At 42.6% G+C, this 10,493-nt stretch overlaps 1 long non-coding RNA gene across 4 annotated transcripts in view; it reads left to right on the top strand.

Moving 5' to 3' along the window:
* The first annotated feature begins 2,690 nt into the window (after positions 1–2,690).
* LOC142749850 (uncharacterized) overlaps positions 2,691–10,493 on the top strand; it is a 65,836-nt gene continuing 58,033 nt past the window's right edge. Inside the window, exons 1-2 of one of the 4 annotated variants that reach the window (XR_012882473.1) lie at positions 2,691–2,842; positions 4,121–4,245. This is a non-coding gene — a long non-coding RNA (uncharacterized LOC142749850). The remainder of the gene's footprint in view (positions 2,843–4,120; positions 4,246–10,493) is intronic. The other 3 variants (XR_012882475.1, XR_012882472.1, XR_012882474.1) reach the window with 3 other exon arrangements.

The following is a 10,493-nucleotide window of genomic DNA, read 5'->3' as shown; positions in this document are numbered from 1 at the left end:
TTACTGGTGCATTATTGTCCTGAAGGGAAGGAGATTATTATTATTCGTGGATATATCATAGAGACCACAAATGCATCTGAAAAGAGGCCTAGTTTTGCCTCAATCTACAATACTACCTGTGATGCCATTGTTAACTTTTCCTAAAAATGATCCATCACAAGTTCATTTAAAGGGGTCCTCTTTGGAGACCACCTCTCTATATTCATTAATAAAGAGGACATGTCAATTCTCCTGTCTGCTCCCTGTTTTAGTAAATGATTGTATTCCCATAAAATGACAACACTGGTTCATCTTTTCTTAGCACTCTAGTTGTGCAATTCCTATGTTATTCCTCTTGGAAATATATGAATGATTTAAAAATTGGTTGTTACCGTGTTTCCCCGATAGTAAGACACCCCCGATTGTAAGACGTATCGGGGGTTTCAGGGGGGTCGGCTAATATAAGCCGTACCCCGAAAGTAAGACATATGTCTTACTTTCGGGGAAACACGGGGGTATTGCCGCCTCCTGCCCACTTCCACTTAACGCCGAAGGACGGATATATCCGTCCTCAGCAGCTGCTAGTTCGCGCAGGAGGACGGATATATCCGTCCTGTGATAGCGCGGGTACTGAGACTGTACCCACGCGATCAGCGGCAGGAGCACGGCTGTTATCCACAGCCTGGCTCCTGCTGCAACTGCCGGAATCGAAGCGCGCGCCGATTCCGGCAGTTTAACCCATTAAATGCCGCTGTCAATAGTGACAGCGGCATTTAATGTGTTTGACAGAGGGGGGAGCTCCCTCTGTCACCCGATCGGCGCCCCCGCAAACAAATCGCGGGTCGCCGTCGGGTTTCCATGACAGCCGGGGGTCTAACAAAGACCCCCAGGTCTGCCTTCAGCATCTGCCTGTTAGGCGATGCCGGAGGCATGACCTAATAGGTTGCCTGTCAGTTTTACACTGACAGGCAATAATGCTTCGGTATACTAAGTATACCAAAGCATTATATATGCGATCGGCACATCGCATAGTGAAGTCCCCTGGTGGGACTAAAAAAAAAAATGTAAAACAGTTAAATAAAGTTTGTGAAAAAAAAAAAAAAAATTTTTTTTTTCCAATATAAGACATACCCCGAAAGTAAGACATAGTGGGGCTTTTGGGGATAAAAAGAAAGTAAGACACTGTCTTACTTTCGGGGAAACACGGTACCATTCTCCTTATCAATGGGGCTTGTCCTTTTTTACGTCCTAGCTTGCCATGGCAACCCAACTGTACCCCGCAATCACATCACAGGACTCCAAAGGGGTAACAGAGGGAACCCCTATCTCTGTAGCCACCTAGATGCATCGGTCGCCATTGACCACGACATTTAAGGGGCTAAACGGCTAGAATTGGAGTTATCTCTGATACCGGCCGATGCAGCGGGATGTCGGCTTTATAGTGCGGCCCATGCCATCCACTGGGCAGAGCATTACGTGCTATTGCGTGCGCAAGACCCCAATTAGAATGTAATGGTGCGCCATTTTGCGCAAACGTGTTCAGGCATATTAAAAGGGTTGTCGGCTTTAGTCAATAATAAGCTGTTCACAGGGTGTCCTGGTACCACCAGCAACCAGCTCTAATCTGTGAGGGAACCGGACAGCAAGCGCTCAATTTCCCAGCAGAACCACCGCAGTGGAAATAAAAGATGAATAATTTCCTATTAAAATCAATCGGCTGTCTGTGCAGTGCACGCACAAGCCGAGTCCTCCAGAGCAAGACCCTCTTTGCAGCTGATGTCCTCTCAAGCTAATAGATGAGGATCAGGAATGGACCCCCGCTATTAATTTAGGATGTCTTATTAAAGTATGTGAAAATGGGTTTTCTAAAACAGACAACCTCTTTAAATCAATAGAAATTTTCTCCCGATTCGCTTACCTAAGATGCCCATATACAGAGCGGCCTTGCTGCGGTAGTGCACCGCGTGTACTGAGTCACCAAAAAGCTGCGTGACCAAAAGCTGCATCACAAAGCCACTGCAATTTGCTACAAATCTTTACAGCACAACCGCTGCGTGTACGAGCTCCCTTACAGCTGCTTATAGGGCAGGTGTGTTTTTAGGTGCCTGTTTGAGATAGCTGCAGGTCTAGAATCTGAGATATGAGGTGAGGCTTGGTGGGTCACACTGTAGAGCTGCTCTTACTGGCCCGCGGGCCCCCCTCACCACACTGGCGCAGTAGCACTGCAATGGATCCTCTACATTGCTGGGTCACTTATGTTTGGGGAACAAAATACCCAGTAATGTAGTTGCCTTGGTGGCAGCTCGGCTGTCAAACAGACATTGCAGATGTATCCACCTATTTTACTTACGAGACCCAGACCCAGGGCCACCCACCCAATCAGCCCTCTTCTAGCATTTTCCCTCTTCCTCGTGACCTGTGTAGAGGGAAAGGAATGGCTACAGCAGGAGGAACTCATGGTGTGCATGCCTGCTCCTCCCCGGCAGTACCGCCCGCAGTGTCCCGCTGTTACTCAGCTCAGGAAATCTGACTCCTGTTACTCTCTGACCCCTACACCGCAAGTAAGTAGCTACTAGTAATGCAGCTATTAACCCCTTCATTGTGTGTACGTCTGTCATGCTGAGGTGTCACACCCCGGCGCTGACTGTTTAGCATAACAGACAAAGTATAAATCTATCATCTCTCTCTCCTTTCTCCAATTAACTACTGCTGGGGCCCTGCTCACAAACTAGATGCCAGAGTGGAGAGGAGGAGGTCATGTGATCAGACAGGAAGGGGAGGGGCTTACTCCTAATGCAGCTCAATGCAGGAAAGAGAAGATAGAGGAAGAGGATGCTGCCCTGACATAACACTGTGGTGGAAGGTAATGAGACTGTGAAGGAGGGGGAGGAGTATGTGATAGAGGGGGCTATGTGGAGGAGTATGTGAGAGAGGGGGCTATGTGGAGGAGTATGTGAGAGAGAGGGGGCTATGTGGAGGAGTATGTGATAGAGGGGGCTATGTGGAGGAGTATGTGAGAGAGGGGGCTATATGGAGGAGTATGTGAGAGAGAGGGGGCTATGTGGAGGAGTATGTGATAGAGGGGGCTATGTAGAGGAGTATGTGAGAGAGGGGGCTATGTGGAGGAGTATGTGAGAGAGGGGGCTATGTGGAGGAGTATGTGAGAGGGGGCTATGTGGAGGAGTATGTGAGAGAGGGGGCTATGTGGAGGAGTATGTGAGAGGGGGCTATGTGGAGGAGTATGTGATAGAGGGGGCTATGTAGAGGAGTATGTGAGAGAGGGGGCTATGTGGAGGAGTATGTGAGAGAGGGGGCTATGTGGAGGAGTATGTGAGAGGGGGCTATGTGGAGGAGTATGTGAGAGGGGGCTATGTGGTATTGTTTTTTTCCCCTGTCAGAAAAACATCTTGATCAATGTCTGGTTTTCATAAGATTACCCAGATTATAATAATTTTTTATATCATTTTTATGTTATTTTAGCATATCATATTGCTTACAATGAGTTTTACTTACCCTGATTGATGAATTGGTGGTCTCTGTTCACCACTCGTCTCTTTCTCCGTCGTTTAGCTTTGTGCGTTCCATTATGCGCTCCAGCGCTTATGTCCCGGCCACCGTACTTTCTAGGTTACCTAGCAACCGGGGACGCTATTTCAGCGTCTCAGGATTATAGTCGCTATATTCATTTAATTATGTTTGTTTTTAGTCTCAGACAAACACTCAGAATTTATACACATTGCCACGGTTATTACTGTGGCTACTAATGATATAAACTGTTTATTTTTGTATGTGTGTAAAAACGGCATGTTTAGTCATATTTCGTTTCGTTTCTATCTCTCTTCTTTTAATGTAATTTTGTGAACGATTATGTCATATGTGTTTTTTAAACATCACTGTAGAGTCAGCGTTTATGTATTCACATTTAGACATGTTATGTGCTGACTTATAATGTGTCTGACCTTTGACCTGCTATCTTGGCGGTTTTTCTCTTTTCCTGTATGTATATAAATGTGCTTGAACTACACATTTTTTATTGGCCTGATGAAGACACCAGTCCGGTGTTGAAACGCGTAGCCTCTGACATTAAACTTTTGCCGTGATGTCCGTTTAAAGCTTCTTATTTTCCTGTTCATTATTGCAGCGCCGTTGGTCCCAATTTTTTATTTTTCAAATTTCAATTCTGGACAACAAACTCTGTTTGCTGTGTTTTGGACCTGGCAGCAGCCACAATGCTCGTTTGACACCTAACAGTGTCCATTGGCCAAGGTGAGCTTACATCTAACAAAGTTTGCTCCCTCGCCTAATCCAGCTTTTATTTTGCACTATGTGGCGCCGTGTCTCTTTTTTTCTCCTGTTTTAGGTTAAATCCACATATAGACACATCCTCTCTTTTTAAAATCGCCAAGGGTGGACGAATTTCACTTGGAACAGGCTATGTTTTATCAGTATCTGCAGATTCGCCATGCCCTCCAATCCCAGAGTGATCCAGTAGATTTGACTATTCATGCCTTGGGAGTGTTGGAGTATGTTGCTAAAGCGCCTGCTACTAAGGGGTTGATTTCTTTAGTATATAGGCTTATGTTATCTAAGTATTTAGGGGATCTTATGGAACCCATAAGGGTGATATGGGAACAGGATATAGGCCCTATACCTAAGGATCATTGGGAGGAAATCTTGGCATCACCTGGAAATCTGGGTATGGGAAAAGAAGAAAAAGGGGCAAGAAAAAATATATATTAGGTCGCCTTCAATTATTATAACGATTGATACCGACAATTTATAGGGAAGGATTATCCAATGCAATGTCCCCTTTCAATTGCACTGGCAAAAAAACCTTTATTGTTTTTTATTTTTATTCTTTATTATTTATGTTAGTGTTACTATATTCTGTTATTCAATTCCCGTTGAGTTGAGACACCAGTCTGTATGAATGGTTGTGTCCGTATCACCAGGACTAGAGAGGAAGTGCTCTTAAAGCTAGAAAGTGTAATTTTAATGTTCACCGTTCTCACATCAAGATCACCTAATTGACCTTAATCCATAAGGTCTTATGGGCATATCTATTATCAATAGCAGGCAGCTCAAATGATAAACCAAGTATGGCTCTGCAATAATGCCTCACAGCGTCGCTGCCCTGAGATTGTCTCCCTCGGCAGCAAGACTGGGACTGGAGCCCAGAACTGAATGTGGCTAGATAGCTGCAAAAGCGTCTCACAGGATCGCTGCACTGGTATTGTCTCCCCGGCAGTGAGACTGAGACTAGAGCCTAGGACTAAGTATAGCTGAGTAGCTGCAGTAGTATCCCACAGCATCGCTGCACTAAGGTTATTCCCTGCAACGAAACCGAAACCAGAGCCACAGCTAGGTCCGAGGCTACTGGCGGCTAGTGTATTAGACGTAGGTGACTATGACGTCATCAAAGCTCGCACTTGCTGCAGCTAATGCATTCAAACAAGGTAAGGATGGTTTATTTTACATTATTCTCTCCCTCTATTATTCCTTTCCCTATTTACAAAGTCGGTATGTTACCCGACGTACGTTTCAATGATCAAAGTCAGCTTCTTCCGGGAGCGGGAACCTTTTGTTTATGGCCCTTTGTATAGGTCAACAGTTGACTGACAGCAAATTTAGCCAGTCAGCATAATACAGGTAAAATAATTTCCTTTACATTTTCGTCAAAACATAGCGGTGTGAATTTACTTATTAATGGTATCCAGACATTACTATCAAAGTAATGTCTTATATTTTGACATATAGACAAGTCATAAAGTATGTTATTTGATCTTTCATCAATCACGTATAGAACACCCTAAAGGCGGATTTACACGAGCGCGTGCATTTTGCGCACGCAAAAAACGCGGCGTTTTGCGTGCGCAAAAGACACTTAACAGCTCCGTGAGTCATCACATAGGATGCGCGGCTGCGTGATTTTCGCGCAGCCGCCATCATTATGACATTTTGTTTGGATGTTTGTAAACACAAAAAGCACGTGGTGTTTTTTTTTGTTTGCAAACATACTTTTGACTGCTGTTGCGCGAATAACGCGCGTCCCACAGAAGTGCTTCCGTGTGGTGCGCGTGATTTTCACGCACCCACTGACTTCAATGGGTGCGTGATGCACGAAAAATGCAGAAATATAGGACCTGTCGTGAGTTTTACGCAGCGGACTCACTCTGCGCAAAAATCACTTACATTCTGCACTACCCTATAGACTAGCATAGGTCCGTGCGTTGCACGGACGTATTACACGTTCGTGAAAATCCGTCCTAAGGATGTGAACTATAAGGAGCAATTTTTATCCTTAGATTTTAAATTAGAGTATTGATATCATGGTCTGTATTCAGTGCAATTTTATGAACTTAAATTTTTTCTTTTGTTTCCTTTTTTATTGTTATTATTATTTAGTTATGGGAAATATGATGGATTATTGCATAAATTGTGGCTATTGCCATTCTGAATTTCTAGTATTTTTGCATCATCCCAAAAAGTGGTAGTTGTAAAGAGGAGCAGATGAACCATCATGTCTCATGGGCAGGGAAAAAGGGAAAACATTGTTGTCAAATAATTCCTCCCTCAATTAGTCCATAAAAATTCCCATTTACCGATGGGACATTCAAAGATCAAATAAAGGACCATACTTTCAAAGGAAGCAGCCAAAATTAAAGGACTCATAGAGTCCATTAGGGCTCACTGAGTTCATCTTGTATATCCACTTGCTTTCCTCTTTTAGCAACATGGAATCTATATCGCCCCCTCTTATCCCTGTGGTCATGACAAATTGCCCATCCTGATAATTCCTTTAAATTGAGATTATGGTGACGTTTAACCCCTTCCCGCCGCAGCCCTTTTTCATATTTTAATTTTTGTTTTTTCCTCCCCACCTTCCAAAAGCCATAACGCCTTTATTTTTCCATCTATATAGTACTATGAGGGCTTTATTTTAGCAGGACGAGTTGTAGTTTTTCGTAGCACCATTTACTTTGCCATATAATGTACTAGGAAACGGGAAAAAAAATATTTGTGGGGTAGAAAATTAAGAAAACAGCGATTCCTCCATGGTTTTTTGCGCGCCGCTTTTATGGAATTCACTGTGCAATTAAACCAACATGTTAATTTTATTCTATGGGTCAATACAATTACGCCGATACCAAATATATGTAGTTTTTTTTCTATATTTTACTACTTTTACAAGTAAAAACCTAAGTGTAAAAAAGAAAATTTATTTTGTGTCGCCAAATTCCGAGAGCCATAACTTTTTTATTTTTCTGTCGATTAAGTGGTATGAGGCACACTTTTTGCGGGATAAGCTGTAGTTTTTAATAATACCATTTTGGTGTACATGCGACGGTTTGATCACTTTTTATTTCATTTTTTGTGGGAGATTAGGTGACCAAAAAATAGAGATTCTGGCGTTTACAATTTTTTTTTACAGTGTTCGCCGTGCGGGTTAAATAATGATATATTGTAATAGTTCAGACATTTACGGACGCGGCGATACCAATTATGTTTATTTATTTAATTTTTTACTATGCTCTAGGGGGAAAATGAGAAAAGGTTTTTTTTTTTAACTTTTAATTTTTATTTTTTTTCTTACACAAACCTGGACATTTTTCTGATTTATTTTTTATGCAGTCCCTAGTAAAGTGATTTTTAACAATATGTTGTCCTATAATATTTGTTTTTTTATATCCTACAGAAATAGTCGTACCCAGATGTTTTTTTAGGTCTTCATCCAATAGCAATACCTGCTCGTGTTGTTTCATAATATCGTTCATTTCTTGCCACTTGTCGTACAGTGTGGTGATAAAAATCACTTTATCATCACTCTCTGTTTTATCTTTTACCACCAACAGTGCATCTCTATCCGTCCGGAGGGCTAAGATGTATGCTTGTTTAATTTGACGCCCTGTGTAATGTCTTTCCTTCAGTCTATTTCTGAGATCCCTAGCTCCCATCTTAAAATTCTCAAAAGTGGAGCAGTTTCTCCTTAGTCTCAGGAATTCTCCCTTCGGGATTCCTCTAATAGTTCTATTTAAATGGGCACTTTGTGCATCTAGGAGGCTGTTGGTGGCTGTCTCCTTTCTGTATAAATTGGTAATAATTTCACGATTATGGTCAATACCAATTTTAACATCCAAAAAAGTTACTTCCCTTCTGCTATAATTTAGGGTCAATTTTAGATTTTATTCATTTGTATTGAGAACATCTATAAATTTTAACAGGTCGTCTTCGGATCCCCTCCAGATGAATATGATATGATCAATATATCTGCGCCATATTGATATTTTTTCAACATGTGCTTGAAGAGGTTCCCCAAAAACGATTTCCTCCTCCCACCACCCAAGGAACAGGTTGGAAAAAGTGGGTGCCATTGCTGTTCGTTGGGTTTGTAGGAAGAATCAAAAATAAAGTAATTTCTTGTTAATATGAATTTTAGTGCTCTATTGACAAAGGTCCTCCTACTGGGACTATAGTTATGCTCACAACCTAGGAAGAAATCGACAGCTCTACACCCCAGATCATGTTTGATATTGGTGTAGAGACTCTCTACATCTAGAGTTACCAAAAATTCACCCTCCTCAAGATTGGCATTATTGAACTCCTGGAGTATCTGCATCGTGTCCCGAGTGTAAGAGGGAAGCCTATATACAAAGCTACGCATTTCTCAGTCAGACATCCCAGCCAGATACTATAGGTCTGCCAGGTGGCTGTTCCACATTTGTGTGTATTTTAGGCAACATATAGAAGGTTGCCACCTTAGGATGTCTGACTAAAAGATACTTAGCCTCATTTTGTGAGATGGCTCTCTCTTCAAGACCTGAGCTGATGAGTCTCTCATACTCTTGTTGGAACTGTAAAGTGGGATCCCCCCATAAAAATTTGTAACAATCTCTATTGTTGAGCTGTTTTTTTGCTTCTCTAATATAGAGTTCTTTGGGCCAGATTACCACATTCTCAGTAGAAAGTATATAGGAGGGAACCTCCAGCTCACCTTGAGGCAAAAGTTCCAATGCCTGCTGCGCACGGATCCTCGTGTCGGCACACGTTGGTAGGAATGTAACAAGGAAGTAGATGAGATCCAGCGCAAAAAGAGGGTTATTCAGAGATATATTAAAATGGAATCTTGTTCCAATTTTATTGAATAAGTAGACATAAAAACAGGGAGTCTCATTCCCACAGAGGATAAGGTGGATGCAAATGGAAGAAGATAGGTGTATAGCCAATAGAACAAGATTCCATTTTAATATATCTCTGAATAACCCTCTTTTTGCGCTGGATCTCATCTACTTCCTTGTTACATACCACATTGTCACCCTTGTCTGATTGTTTAAAAACCCCATCAGTCCAAGTCTTGAATTCTTGAATTCTTCCAACGCTTTATTTTCTTCAATAGCGATGTTACTGGAGAGCGAGGTTTCGCTTAATAGATTAATATCATGTGTGACCAGATCTACAAAAATCTTTACCTGTGAGCATAAACCCAAAGAGGGCATGTTCTTAGATTTTAATTTTAGCCTATGTTTCACGCCCCCTTCCTCCACGTTGGTAGCCACCAATTGTGAGTTGCCTAGATAATTTTGAGTTTCCCCTGCATTGGCTAATTCCTCTAAAATTTTCTTGCCCCTTTTTCTTCTTTTCCCATACCCATAATTTCTATGACTTATATTGGTGGTGTACACCTGGGCAAGAACTGACAATTCTAATAAAATAATAGGAGATTCTTTTCCTTTTTTCACCTGGAAATCTGTCCATGAATATAGCACAGAGGAGGTCTCAGATCTTTTTAATACACAGGGTGTATAGGACTCTGTGGGTTCTGAAAAGAATGGGAGTCAGAACGGATGCTAAGTACCGTAGGTGCCCAGTGGAAAAAGTGGATATTTTTCATATGTTCCGGGCCTGTGGTGCTCTCAGGACCCTTTGGGGGGAAGTGACGGATTTGATATGGCGGGTCTATGAGGTGGGGCTTCCAGATGATCCAAAGGTGCTGCTTCTTGGGTATGTTGGTGATCTGGAAGGGGACCGGCAGGAAGGTTTGGCCATTGCCAAGATTCTGTACCAGGTCCGAAAAGGTATAGCTAAACACTGGTTGGATGCAGACCCACCATCCGTGGGGGAAATTCTTGGGACTATTAAACATACCATTCTGATGGAATATAATATACACAAGAAAAGGGGAACTCTAAAGAAATTTGGAAAGCAATGGGACAAATGGATCGATCACTCGGGGTTGGCATCAACCACCCTTCTCAGACTCCGAATGTCTGGGGGAGTGCAGGGGGTGGGAAAACCCTGATATATGGCAAGTTGACAGCAACGTGATGTGTCATGTTCACACTGGAAAGGTTTTTAAACAGTGGGACTGTGGATGTGGGTATGGTTACGGGGGTGGGGGCAGGGGCATAACTAGGAAAGACTGGGCCCCATAGCAAACTTTTGACTGGGGCCCCCCCCTCCCCTGGGTGTCACACAACCCCCCCTTGTAGATAGTGCCTTTTTTACAAACCCCCCCT

This window comes from Rhinoderma darwinii, chromosome 3, assembly GCF_050947455.1.
Source record: "Rhinoderma darwinii isolate aRhiDar2 chromosome 3, aRhiDar2.hap1, whole genome shotgun sequence".
In the NCBI taxonomy this organism is placed as follows: domain Eukaryota; kingdom Metazoa; phylum Chordata; class Amphibia; order Anura; family Rhinodermatidae; genus Rhinoderma; species Rhinoderma darwinii.
Note: the sequence above shows the minus strand (reverse complement) of the source record. Positions and strands in the feature narration are given on the sequence as shown.